At 39.6% G+C, this 14,642-nt stretch overlaps 1 protein-coding gene across 5 annotated transcripts in view; it reads left to right on the top strand.

Annotated features, from left to right (window-relative positions):
* PRKG1 (protein kinase cGMP-dependent 1) overlaps positions 1-14,642 on the top strand; it is a 1,415,798-nt gene that overhangs the window by 286,412 nt on the left and 1,114,744 nt on the right. The window lies entirely within an intron of this gene.

The raw sequence follows: 14,642 nt of genomic DNA, 5'->3' as shown, positions 1-14,642 counted from the left end.
GAAGTCCCCTGATATTTTCTTACTGTGCCTAATTTATAAATGAAACTCTATCATAGGTATGTATAAGAAAAAAAAATATATATATGTTTCGGTACTATCCATGGTTTTAGACATTCTCTGCGGGTCTTAGAACATATCCCTGGAAGATAAGAGGGAGTACTGTGTATTGCTTTTGTACATAATATAAAAATGTTAGTTCCAAAAACATCAATTAACTTTGTTGTCAGTATTTGACATCTATTTTATGATAAGGGTTTCCCTGGTAGCTTAGATGGTAAAGAATCTGCCTGCGATGCTGGAGACCTGGGTTCGATCCCTGGGTCAGGTAAATCCTTTAGAGAAGGGAATGGCTACCCACTCCAGTATTCTTGCCTGAAGAATTCCATGGACAGAGGAGCCTGGTGGGTTACAGTTCCGGGGGTTGCAAAGAGTTGGACATGACTGAGCCACTAACAACACATTGTGTGATACTTCTTCCACCTCCCCATTGCTTTGAAATGAGGGAAGTAGTTTGCATTCTGAACACAAATTTTGGCCGGAGTGTAGATATTAAGTCTTCCCAAGTGACTGAGTGGTAAAGAATCCATCTGCAATGCAAGAGATGTGGGTTTGATCCCTGGGTTGGGAAGATCCCCTGGAGAAGGGAATAGCTACCCACTCTAGTAATCTTGCCTGGAGAATTCTATGGACAGAGGAGCCTTGTGGGCTATAGTCCATGAGGTCTCACGGAGTTGAATGTGACTGAGCAACTAAACAACAACAACAACAGATAAATATTAAACTATTTAAAAAAACAGGTTCCTTTGAGTTCTGTAGGATTCCAGTATAACTTATTTGAATTAACAATGTATATAAAGTGGCAGCCATGAAATTAAAAGACGCTTACTCCTTGGAAGGAAAGTTATGACCAACCTAGACAGCATATTCAAAAGCAGAGACATTACTTTGCCAACAAAGGTCCGTCTAGTCAAGGCTATGGTTTTTCCAGTGGTCATGTATGGATGTGAGAGTTGGACTGTGAAGAAAGCTGAGCACCAAAGAGTTGATGCTTTTGAACTGTGGTGTTGGAGAAGACTCTTGAGAGTCCCTTGGACTGCAAGGAGATCCAACCAGTCCATCCTAAAGGAGATCAGTCCTGGGTGTTCATTGGAAGGATTGATGCTAAAGCTGAAACTCCAATATTTTGGCCACCTCATGTGAAGAGTTGACTCATTGGAAAAGACTCTGATGCTGGGAGGGATTGGGGGCAGGAGGAGAAGGGGACGACAGAAGATAAGATGGCTGTATGGCATCACTGACTCGATGGACATGAGTTTGAGTGAACTCTGGGAGTTGGTGCTGGAGAGGGAGGCCTGGCGTGCTACGATTCATGGGGTCGCAAAGAGTCAGACATGACTGAGCGACTGAACTGAACTGATAAAGTGGCAACGTGACAATCAGGAAGGGATTGGGAAGTCTTTACCCTAGCAGAATTCCTTTGGGCTAGAGGCTCCCCAGTGTGAACATAATCTTGGACAACTTCAGTCAAAGCAACCATATCTCCTAGCTTGCCTCATTTGGTTGTCTCAGTTCGGGCCTATTGTTCTGACATACCTAATGCTCTCTTTGGGCTTCCCTCATAGCTCAGTTGGTAAAGAATCCACCTGCAGTGCAGAAGACCCCAGTTTGATTCCTGGGTCAGGAATATCCACTGGAGAAGGCATAGGCTACCCACTGTAGTATTCTTGGGCTTCCCCTGTGGCTCAACTGGTAAAGAATCCACCTGCAATGTGGGAGACCTGGGTTGCTGTCTTTACATTCAAGAGTATCCTGTTTAGATAATACATTTATAGTCTCCTAAACTCTAGGCAACTAGCTTTGAATATTTCCATTCTCATGGGCAGTTCACTCCTAGAAGGTAGGAATGAATCTGACTTTCTTTTTCTGATGACGTTAGTTTTTTACATTCTAAATTCCCTTGTTCTGATTTCATTTCTACCAAATGATTTTCTGATCCCCATATTTTATAGTTTAGTTTCCTTAGGGCACGAGATGTCTGTTTTCATTAAAAGATTGCTCAGAAATGCATGTTGCATGAAAGCACGAGACTCCAAGGGTACTTACTGGGGAAATAGAGGGTTGTGTGAATATCATGGCAGTCTGCTTCCACTGGGCCCCGGGCACATTCACGTATCCGATGGGATCTGTCAGTTAGGCACCACCTGTCAGTGGTCCCTAAATTCTGGGACACTTAAACTGAATTTGATGCTTTGGGAGATAATGGAGCCTACTCCCTACAATATCCTTAATGCATGTCCCAGGAGGTGAGATGGACAGTATTGGCTAGCAGCCATGAACAAAGCTGGCTTGCCCTAAAGACAGAAGACACATGTACATTGAAGTCTTAAGATTTTTAAAGTAATTAAAATAGTCAATGCAAGAGAGTGTTTTAATTAAAAAATAAAATGCTTGGCATAGCACCTCTATATCTATGAAGAGAGAAAGTTCTTGTTATGAAATCACAAGCGCTTCTGACATGTGGTAGTTGTTTTTTAATAACTTCATAAAAAATTAAATAATGTTCAGCTGTTGACTTCAGTGTTTCAGAGCCTGATCCTTAACAAGTTTTCAAGTAGTTGGGTAGATGTAGTTCCAGACAATACTGTTGCTAAAAATGAATTCCACATTTATCTCACTTACTGATATCTACAGTGTTATCTGGATGTATTCTTATTTTCCATGTGGAGAATGTAAGATATCATTGGAATTGATCATTGTTAAAACATGAGATACATAATTTTATGTATATATTATACATATATAATAAGTATATGTCTCATGCTCCATATAGAATGTTTGTAACTCATTTTCCAACTTATGTTACTCTAGTTAGAAACATGTTTTTGTTTGTTTGTTTGTTTTTACTGTAGCCTGGAAAGCGCTAATTCACCTACAAGTAGTAATAGAATAACAGAATCAAAATGTTAGAGACCATCCAGGTTTCATTGCTGGAGTTGCCAAGTCAACATAGACAATTTCATTGTTATTCAAAAATGGTTTTCACCCATAGTTTTTAAAACAAATTTTTGGATATGTATTTTTTATTAGATTCTTTTAAAATTACAACCTCTTATAAATGTTTTAAATTTGATTTTATTTTTAGCTGTGCTGAGTCTTTGTTGCTGTGCTGCCTTTTCTCTAGTTGTGGTGATGGGGGCTACTCCCTAGGTGTGGTGCACGGGCTTCTCATTACCGGGGCTTCTCCTGTAGCTGAGGACGGGCTCTAGGGCACGAGGGCTTCAGTAGTTGGGCACGTAGGCTCAGCAGGGGCAGCTCCTGGGCTCTAGGGCACAGGCTCAGTACTTGTGTTGCACAGGCTTGGTTGCTCTGTGACATGTGGGATCTTCCCAGACCAAGGATCAAACCCATCACACATAGTTATAACATAGGGCTTTCACATCTAAAACATAAAGAGCATTGTGAAATTTCTGGAATAGGGTCTTGAGGTTTAAATACATTTATAATTAGACTATTTATTTGTTTATATTATTAATATAATTTGTAAACATTTTTCTCATTTGGTATGTGTAGACCCAAAGTTAAATGGTAAAATCATCAAGAATATAAGAAGCTTGAGGAAAGAAAAATGAACAAGAAAGGATTTGTGGGTATAATGATGGAAAAAATACTCTTTGGAAAATAACTTGATTGTTTTAGAAAGCATGATAAACATACTAGCAAATTGGAGTTTGGCCAGCTGCTCTGTGGAAATACTTTAAAATAGCATTTGTGTTCTTAGCTAAAATCTCAGCTCACACCCTCTCTAACCTTGCAGAAAGAAACCAGCTCTTAAATAGCATCTGTAACCTAGAAACCAGAAGTAAATCATAGAAATATTGGAACATATACAAGTAATACAGAAATAAGCCAGATTTCATGAGAGATTTTTTTCAAGAAAATATAAAAAATAGCAAGGGACCAATTTTAATACCTTCTGACCTTAAATATCACACTAACAAGTACATATAAAAGTTCAAATTGTTGCTCCCCAGATATTCCTTTTATAGAACAGTATGGATAAGGAGGTTGTGAAAAGCACACTTGGACAAGTAACTAAACAGAGGCATTAGGCATTTTTTGCACATTTGGATAATGCGTGAAAACATTTCCAGCTTTAAAGCTATCTTTACACCTTCCTCTGTGTTGAGACTGAGCGTGAATGTGATGCCTTGATGGCGACACATGAGGGCTGGATGGGTCCATTGTGGAGAAATGAGAAGTAGAAAGTGAGATTCTCACATCCTTTTCCTACCTCTCTATAAATGAAGGGGTTTTGGTGTTTTCATGAGCTGTAAAGAGTAGTTAAGAGAGGGTACGTGACATAGTAGGTGAGAATGAAATTCCCAAATGAGACCAACCTGGATTTGACTTCGGGTTCTGTGATTTTTCTGGTGTAAAATCTTGAGCAGGTGATTTAGCACTTATGAGCCTCCGTTCTCTTGTGGTCAAGTCGGATAATAGTGCCTGCCTCCTAAGGCTGGTATGATAGTTAATCTGTTTGTTCTCGAAAAGCATGTAACACAATGCCTGTAGTGTAGAAACTTTCAGAAAATGTTGGCTCTTAGTAACTGAAGACCTAAGAAAGGTAAAAAATGTGTTTCTGAGCCCACCGCGCACGTGGCCCCCAGTCTACTATCTGAGCAGGTTTTATATGAGCTGCTATTACAAACATTGCCATTGATATATGAAAGACCCTCACTTGCCTGTCATATCACAGGGGATCAATGTGGTCTGCTGAATAAGTATATCACTTTTTACATCTCAGGTCATCTCTTCCGATGCTTAGAACATTTATTGACTCTAAGTTTTCTACTCTAATGAGTCCAACACACCCAAATTGAATTACTACATTGCTTTCTTATAGTTATATATTGCTTTTTGAGATTTCTTCTTCTCAAGCAGCCCTCCTCTGTCAGTCATGCCTGGTAAAATGTCACTGGTTCTTCAAGAGTCTTCTCAAATGCCCCCTCCTACACTGTAGACTTTGTAGCTTCGTGGTGTTATGCACTTTAAATATATCTTGTTTTATTCACCTTTAACACAACCACCTAGCTGCTGAAGCCAGGAATTCTTTCCAATCCGTGTCATCTTCAGTGTGTAACAAAATGTTTTCACACAAGCATTCTGTATATATTTAAGTGAAGAAGTACCTTTACATCACTTAAGGTGATGAAGCATCAGATAAATATCAAAGGAAATATCATCGTGAACATCAGGAGATAATTTCTTTGTATAGCCTGGATGGAAAATGCCAGAATGGCTCTGGTAGTAAGTCGAAGGAAACTACCTGCTTAAAGGACTGAAAAGCTGGGACAATGAAAGAACTGACCTCTTAAGGATATAAGGAGAAGATTCTGAATCATGATGCCTTTGGGGTGGACCATAATTAGGCTATTCTAAAAGAATAATAAAATAAGAGTTTGTCTTCTCCATGTCTGGCCCATCAAAGATTCTTAGTAATCCTTCTATAGTAATTCCATCTGTAGTCATTCTTACTTCTATGGCTATATTAATTAATATTGCTACATCTCTTGAGAATTTACCACGTGTCACTCACCGATCTGGGTGCTCTACATGTGTTTTTTCTTTCCTGTTTTTTCACTGCTGCTGCTGCTAAGTCGCTTCCGTCATATCCAACTCTGTGCGACCCCATAGACGGCAGCCCACCAGGCTCCCCGTCCCTGGGATTCTCCAGGCAAGAACACTGGAGTGGGTTGCCATTTCCTTCTCCATTTTTTTTTTTTCACTACAACCTCACAAAGAAGGTATTACTTGGATTCTGATTTTACATAAGAAGAAACAGAGGTTTGTGCAGCAGCATGGCTAGGCCTAGAGACTATCAGACTAAATGAAGTAAGTCAGGGAGAGAAAGACAAATACCATATGGTATCACTTATAGGTGGAATCTAAAATATATGCAAATGAACTTATTTATGAAACAGACTCACAGACATAGAAAATAGATTGGTCGTTGCCAAGGGGGAAGCAAGGTGGGGAGTTTGTGATTAGCAGTTGCAAACTATTTTATATAGAATGGACAAATAGTAAAGTCGTACTGTATAGCATAGGGAGCTATATTCAAAATCCTATGATGAATTACAATGGAAAGGAATATGAAAAACAGTATGTGTGTATATATATATATATGTGTGTGTGTGTTTGTGTGTATGTGTGTATATGACTGAATCACTTTGTGGTACAGCAGAAATTAATACAACATTTTTAAATCAAATGTACTTGAATAAAATAAATTTTAAAAAGAAAGAAATAGAGGTTCAGGCAAGTTTCACCTAAGTTCACAGAGCTAGTAAATGGCACAGTCAGAATCTGAATCCAAATCTGTTTGATACCAGAACCACATTCTTCATTCTTAGGCTGAATACTTTAAAAATACATAAAAATACCCCCCACCCACCATGGACAATGACCATGGCACAGGCATGTGTGGAAGTAGCTCATTATGCTGGTCACAAAAAGTACCACCTGTAACTACTGACTTCTCTTAGGGAATCACTGAACGTCAGAGCTGGGGAGGATGTTAGCCAGCATTTACGACAGCTCATGCTGTTTTCGTGTTGCTTCCCTTGTGGCTCAGCTGGTAAAGAATCTGCCTGCAATGTGGGAGACCAGAGTTCGATCCTGGGTTGGGAAGATCCCCTGGAGAAGGAAAGGCTACCCACTCCAGTATTCTAGCCTGGAGAATTCCACGGACTGTATATGGGGTCGCAAAAAGTCAGACACGGCTGAGCGACTTTCACTTCACTTCATTTCACTTCATGTTGTTTTAGAGGAGGTAATCCAACACCAGGGAGATAAAGTTTTCTGCTTTAGATCAGTGAGTGAGTGGCAAAATTAGGACCAGAAATCCATTCTCCTTCCAGTGTACCAGCATAGTTTCTCAGAAAGCTGGAATAAATAACTTTACAGAGTTAGTTGTCTTGCTAATCCAAACCTATAAAGTGACAGTGAATGTCACAATCCACATTATCAGATGTTGTTTTAGGTTGCAGTTGTTATTCTCTTACTCTTTCTGCCAGATTCTTTCTTTTTAGACATCACAGCCCAGGCTGATAACCTGTAGAGCGTCAGATACAGAGAAAAATAATTCTTCCTACTCCCGACCCCATGCACTTCCCATACTTGAGGAATTTATTTCTGAGCTCATGAAAATGCCCTTAAAAACCAACTGTTCAATAGTCTGAAGTTGGTTTTCTAAACAGCATTACTTGCATGAGCTGCACTCAAAACCCTGGATCCCCCAATCCACATCATTGCCAGCGGAAAATAGTTTTTTTCCCTCTGTGCCAAAGACGAAGGAAACAAAAGAGAAGAAAAAAATTTAGTGGATAATACAGTAGTTTGGCTTGAAATGAAAAGACTGCTGAATAAGTTGAAAGCTCTGGGAACTGAAATTCGGATAGAATAGTGGCTGTGTATTGTGATGGGGAAGGAAAGAGGAAGTGTCCCTGTGTGTAAATGACTGGATAAAGAGTTCTTTAATGAGTACACAGAGGAACAAGGACGTGGTATTGGGAGAAGAGCCGGATAACCCAGTGCAAGTGTCAGAGGCCCAGAGGAAATGTGTCAAAGGCTAAAACTGCGCGAGAGAAGAAAAGCTTTATAACTATGTTGAGAACAAGATAATAGGAGATGAAGGGATGGTTCTACCAGAAAGTGCTTTTAGAAAAAAGTCACACTTGTCTTCCCTCAACACGTCACAGTTTCCCTGTCAGAGGAGGTAAGTAATATTAGTTTGGATAGGATCTAATCCTAGTGAGAGAAACTGAAGCCCAAGGATATGAGGAAATTTAAAAACACATTGGTGCTTCAGATTCAATTCTGTGAATGGTTGTAAAACGCTGACATTTTGCTAAGTGCCAGGGATGTCAAGATGAATAAGACACACCTCCTGCCCTCAAGGATTCAGTCTAGGGGCTAAAACAAGCACAGTACAAGCTAATTATATAACAGGATGATAAATGCAATATTATATTGATTTCTGGTTACTTTGTAGGGCTTGAAGAATGAGAGAGGAATAGAGATTAATTGGCCCAGGTGATGATTTTTAAAAAGAAACTCATTTACCTGATATATAGATAAATTGGATTAGTAGTTTGATACCCATCATGAGCAATAACCTGGAATCAGTTCGTGAAAACAGATGCGTGTGTGTGTGTGTGCATGCGCTCTGTTGCTATTGTGGCTTGTCTTCTGTCCATGGGATTTTTCAGGCAAGAATACTGAAATAGATTGCCATTTCCTCCTCCAGGGAATCTTCCTGACCCAGGGCTCAAACCTGTGTCTTCTGCATCTTCTGCATTGTGGACATTAATACAAGTTAGAGATGATTCTAAGAATTATTGTGGATTTACCAAGGAAGACTAGACTAATGTAATTTTATTTCCCTTATAAAAAAGTAAGTTAGATTGGGAGGCTAGAAACACAGTGCAGACATGCATACCATAAACCTTATCTCATATGCTGGTTTTCTCTGAGTATTTGACGAGGTCTTCAGTAACACACTTGTTGAATAAGAAGTCCATGGACATGATGCTAATATACTGAGATGGACTTGGAAATGCCAGTGAACTGGTAGCGGTGAGTCAGAAGGGAGGCTTCTGGTTGTGGAATGTAGATTCTTTACTGTGGTATGGCTGTGGTGATCCTTTCATTCATGACTTGGATGGTGGTTCAGTAAGGGACACCCCAGGGAACAAAGAGCAGACTTAAGCAGGGCAATTTGAGCTGAATTTAATAAAGGGATGACAAGCAGACACATTTTAAGGGAACTAATAAGAGGTAGTGCAGAGTCTCCCCACTAGTCTGAGATGCTGAGGATAAAGATCAGACCATGGAACCCACAGTGAAGTGATAGTAGCAAGCAGAAGACTCCTGCCCCAGCTAGAGCCTTGGATTACTTTTTCTTTGCATTGCACTTGACCTGCTTATTGGTCCCTGCCCTGTTTTCCTGCAGACACTTACCCACTCTGCCCTGTACTTCCTCCTCCCTGGACTCATTGTCTGTGCAGGGATGGGTAGAAGTCATGTGTTCCTCTGCTTATCAGCTATTTCCTGTCCTTGATTTATTGCTTGTGAAGCCCTTAATTAGTCAGATCTTTCCTGACGTTCTATAATTGTGGCAAGGGCAGTTTCGGTCCCCATTATGCCTGTGAGCATTTGGCAGCGTGTCTTCTGATACACCTGTGAACAAGGAGAAATCTGAGCCTGATGTTATTACTTGAATGGACTTGGATGGGCTTCAAAATGCTAATTAAGTGGTAGATACCAATAGATAGGGCTCCTGGGGAAGTAATGATAAGATAGCACTTAGAGGAGACTACTGTCTGATTTCTTGTGTTAGCCTCTCCTACCTTCCTGGTAAATTTCTAAAGGTTTTCTTTCTATTGCTTTGGTAAATAAATTATTCTGAAAACACAGGCCATCAAGATATGCATAATTGTTCCCAAACAAATGTAAGTTTTGCAAGCATTTTTTTAAACAGTCACATCTTCCTTGGGCCAGTATTCAAGGGACGTTTTTCTTATTTGAGGGCACACTAACACACAGTTGGTAAAAATTTCCCCGGAAAGAGCAAAGTAAATATTTATAAAATGTGTCATAGGTACTTGTATAACAAATAATACTTATGGGGCTAATCAAGACTTGTTAGCAAATTTAGTGAGACTTTGAATGTTTTATATGTCAGACTGAAATGAAAACAAAACATTTGAATTTGATCTAGGAACATTCCCTTTCTTCCATTTTCACTATTTATATCGCCAATGTGAATCTTGTAGGTAGACTGAAATTTTAATATCCTTCCTGAGTTCACTGTCCTGTCTAATGGGATATGCAAAATAGATGGTATTTATTTATAGGTTACTCAGAGAGGTTTGTTCTCTCTGTCTGCCTGTCTCCCTTACCCTCTGTCTCTCTGCCCATTCCCCTTGCTGTGGCGGGTCTCTGTTTCAAAGAAGCAAAAGACCCCTTTTAATTTCTCTTTACTTCAGGATGTCCTTAGGACCCTTCTGGGGTTGAAACACTGTAAGGTTCCCTTACTCTTCCTTTGGACAGGTTTTAAACTTACCTGTGTTCAGAGAAATCTGCCTGCGGGTCAAGAAGCAACAGGTAGAACTGGACACGTAATAATGGACTGGTTCCAAATTGGGAAAGGAGTACTTCAAGGCTGTATACTGTCACCCTGCTTATTTAAATTATATGAAGGGCACATCATGTGATATGCTGGGCTGGATGAAGCACAAGCTGGAATCAAAATTGCAGGGAGAAATATCAATAATCTCAGATATGCAGTTGACACCACCCTTATGGCAGAAAGCTAAGAGGAACTAAAGAGCCTCTTGAAGAAAGTGAAAGAGGAGAGTGAAAAAGCTGTCTTAAGAGTCAACTTTCAGAAAACTAAGGTCGTGGCATCTGGTCCCATCACTTCATAGCCAATAGATGGAGAAACAATGGAAATAGTGACAGACTTTGTTTTCTTGGGCTCCAAAATCACTGCAGATGGTGACTGAAGCCATGAAATTAAAAGACATTTGCTCCTTGGAAGAAAAGCTGTGACCAACCTAGACAGCATATTAAAAAGCATAGACATTACTTTGCTGACAAAGGTCTATCTAGTCAAAGCTATTGTTTTTCCAGGAATCATGTATGGATGTGAGAGTGGGACCATAAAGAAAGCTGAGTGCCGAAGAATTGATGCTTTAGAGCTGTGGTGTTGGAGAAGACTCTTGAGAGTCCCTTGGTCTGCAAGGAGTTCCAACCAGTCCATCCTAAAGCTAATCACTCCAGAATATTCATTGGAAGCACTGATGCTGAAGCTGAAGCTCCAATACTTTGGCCACTTGATGTGAAGAACTGACTCACTGGAAAAGACCCTGATGCTGAGAAAGATTGAATGTGGGAGGAGAAGGGGACGACAGAGGATGAGAAGGTTGGATGCACCACCGACTCAATGGACACGAGTTTGAGCAAGCTCTGGGAATTGGTGATGGACAGGGAAGCCTGGCGTGCTGCAGTCCATGGGGTCGCAAAGAGTCAGACACGACTGAGTAGCTGAACTGAACTGATATTTCAATTACTGAAAAAATAAATGACTTTACATTGTAGCACATTTGTCATGAAAACTTTCTGAAGATAACAGATGATGTTACCCTTCTTTTTACCAGAAATTGATATTTGACTGGACATAATTTTTCTATTATGTCACTGTTTTATAACCACTTGTTGAAAAAAATGTCCAAGAGCTCATCGAGGCGGCTTGAAGTTACCTTGTCATTTCTTTTCTACAACTGAGATCATATCTTTTTAACTGCACGCTTCACAATGAAAGCAGCTTCCTTTGTGATCACTGGGACACATTCCGGAGCCTTTGGACACCAATTTAGATTGCCGCCTTCCCTCCCCCACCAAGACAGGCAAGCAGAACGCTGAGAGGTGATTAGAATTTTACTCCCCCATCCACAGACGTTCAGCTTTCCCCGTCTCCTTAGCTTCCCTTTGCTTAGCAACAGGAATGTGGCAAACGCTGGATTGCTAACAGATTTCTTTTTTCCTCTCACATTGAAATGAGGAACTTAAGGGTATAAAAGCCAATAGAGCATCACACATTTCATGTGGGCTTCCCATTAGAATTTTATACGCTGAATATAGGGAGTTTCTGGGGCCACAGTATTTTCACAGTTTTTCTGGTTGCGATTGACTTAATCATATAACAGCATCTGGGCCTCTACTCCCCGGTGAATACAGCAGAAAGTCAGCACCTAAGAAAGTGCCAGTGCATGTTTCAAGTACACCTCTGCCCCCTTTTCTCCCCTGGGTACTATTTTTAGAAATTTAAGTCATCTAGGTCAGGAATTAAGGCTGTCCTTGTAATAGTAGTTCAAAGTAATTTAGAGGTGTGCACATCGTCTTTATTCCTCTGTGAATGCTGAGGCTTTTTAAATTCAGCAAGTCAATTCAACAGTACTGGTTCCTCTCCTCTCAGCAAGGCATTGGGTTAGATACCCAGAGAGTAACATCAAGAAGAGTCGAACCCTGCCTTCAAGAAGTGAAGTGGACCTATTTGTTTATATAGCATTAAATACAGGATATATTAGGTTTCCAATATCTGACCATTTTTGGCCTAAAAAGTGGCAGTTTCATATAACATAGCCTAATAATGTGCTGTTGTCATGCCTAAAAAACACTAAACATTGAGGACCTTAAATATAAGTGGTTGAAATTCAGGATGGGCTTAAGAGGAATATATGATTTCAGTAAGTCCTAGAGATTTGTGTAGAATTAGATTCTCCATGCACTAACCACCTGTACTAGGCAGTAGGAAGCTGAATCAAAGCAATGGAAAGCAGAAAGTAAGAGTTTTACTTAGAAAATATCAAGCAGTCTAGAATGACTGGCACAAATAATTCATGAATGGGGCAGTGGAGGACACCTACAGCTCAGACAGTAAATTGGTGTCAGAGTGATTATTTTATCAGGCTAGAGGGAAGCGTGAAAGATGCTGAGGAAGGGAACAGCAAATTCATAGCTATGTACCTACTTTTCCACTGGTCTTAAGATCTACCCTTGTGTGTTCCCCAGGAAGGGCTGACTTTCTCTGGCTCAGAAAATTAATATATACATTTGACAGTATCTTTTAATGACTATTTTGAAATAAGTGTCAACAGTAACAAAAGGAAGTCCACAGTGACACAGAAAAAAAAAGTGTGTTTTTTTTTTAATGGATATTAAAGCTGAAAAGGCTAGAGCAAAGGTCACATGCCTAGGGCATCCACACTGATAGCATAAAGCCAACTACAACCCAAATTCAGCCAAGTGCCTGTTTTTATAAATAAAGTTTTATTTGAACACAGGCCCATTCATTTTCCTCTTGCCTGTGACTGTTTTCATGCTGCACTGTGGTTGCAGAGTTGATTAGTTGTAATACACACAATATGGCTGGTAAAGCATAAACTATTTTTATGTTTAGCCCTTCACAGGAAAAGATCGCTAACTCCTGGCACTAAAAAAGAAAAAGGTTGACTTGGTTAATCTATCATTTTCTACTTTGTTGACAGATACTGAGAGAGGAAAATCAGCAGTACAAGTGTGACAATAAATGATAACTAGTACCTTGGCCTCAAGGTCAGTCATCAGTGAGAGAACTGGGGGCTGGTGATTTAGTGAGCACTTGATCACTGCTACTTATTCCAAGTTTCAGAACCTTTATTGATGCCTTGTAGTCAAATTTTGCTAGTTTACAAGAGAACCTAGATTTTGAGATATTTATATGATATCTCCCGGTTTTAAGATAGTGTCCATAAGAGCAGTGTAAAGTTTTTAGCCTTGGGAGTCAAAAGCAATGTCTCTGTCTGAATTCAGTTTATGACCGCATGTTGTAGCTCTAGAAGAAGACATCATTATAAGAAGGAAGGGGTGAAAAGTTAGGGGGAATTAAGTGATACAGCAAGAAGATGGAGCAGTATATGATAAGGATTCTCACGTGCTCTGCAGGACTTGAGAACGAGAGCAGAGGTGAAGTCAGGAAGAGGAAAGGACCTTGTTTATTCCTATCGGGAAAGTTTGCTTTAGAATACGTCATTGTCAGGGCATTGGTGAAATGATTCAAATATACAGACAGTGTTTATTACTATGTTTATTAAACTAACATACTTTAGTTTAACATAGTCCTCTCACGTGGGGCTCCAAAGTGTAAGAAGAGAAATGAATTAATGGTCAAGCAGGAACTTAGCTATCTATGTTAAATCTGAAAATAAAGAAAAAGAGCAGATTAAGGAATACCATGGACAAGACATGTTTCTTGGTTTTCTTCACATGTCTGTGAGAAGAAGAAAATATTCAAGGGACAGAGTCAATATTATTTTCAGTGAGATGTTAGATTTAAATAAACATTTCCTGAACTGTATACCCTTGACAATTGAATATGCACAGCAGAACTTGTTTGCTTTTTTAATGGAAGTTAATACCTTGTGGGCAGAACCTTGTTTAATATGTTTACTCCCAAATCCTCTGGCCCCAGCACAGTGCAGCCTTGCTGAATTTGCTGAATAAATGGGTACAGGAGTGAACACACGACTGGGGGCCCGCATAGATCCTGTCTTGCACATTTCGTTGTCTTCCGTATGGCCTCTGTTTCTGCTCTGATGACATTCTCTTCTCTCCTATATCTCTGGTCTTCTTCTTTTTTTAAACAAAATTCTTTTTACAAACACATTGAATTATCTTTTTCAAAAATGTATTGAAACTATAAACCCAGAAACTATCATTTCTTATTTTCTGTATATGATTGTTTTGCCTCATAACTGTGTAAGGTAAATTACCATTTAATTGCTGTTTTTTATTCAGACATATTTCTAGATGGTGCTTTGGATTCTAATAAGTGTCAGATTTTCCATTTTTATTTGCAAAACAATTTTTGTTCCTGAAGAAGACAGAATAAATGAGAAGATGTGAATGTTTATTATGCTAGTGGCAGGGAACAGCATATCATAAATTGCTACCTTTAACAAAGAGTGATATTAATTTATTTACTGAACAGTGATGGTTGAGCGTCTGCTATGTGTGAAGCATCTGCTATCTGTACATGA

Source organism: Bos grunniens, chromosome 26, assembly GCF_055505025.1.
Source record: "Bos grunniens cultivar Pamir isolate PY7600 chromosome 26, Bosgru_T2T1.0, whole genome shotgun sequence".
NCBI lineage: Eukaryota > Metazoa > Chordata > Mammalia > Artiodactyla > Bovidae > Bos > Bos grunniens.
The sequence above is the reverse complement of the archived record's forward strand: the minus strand, read 5'-3'. Positions and strand labels throughout refer to the sequence as shown.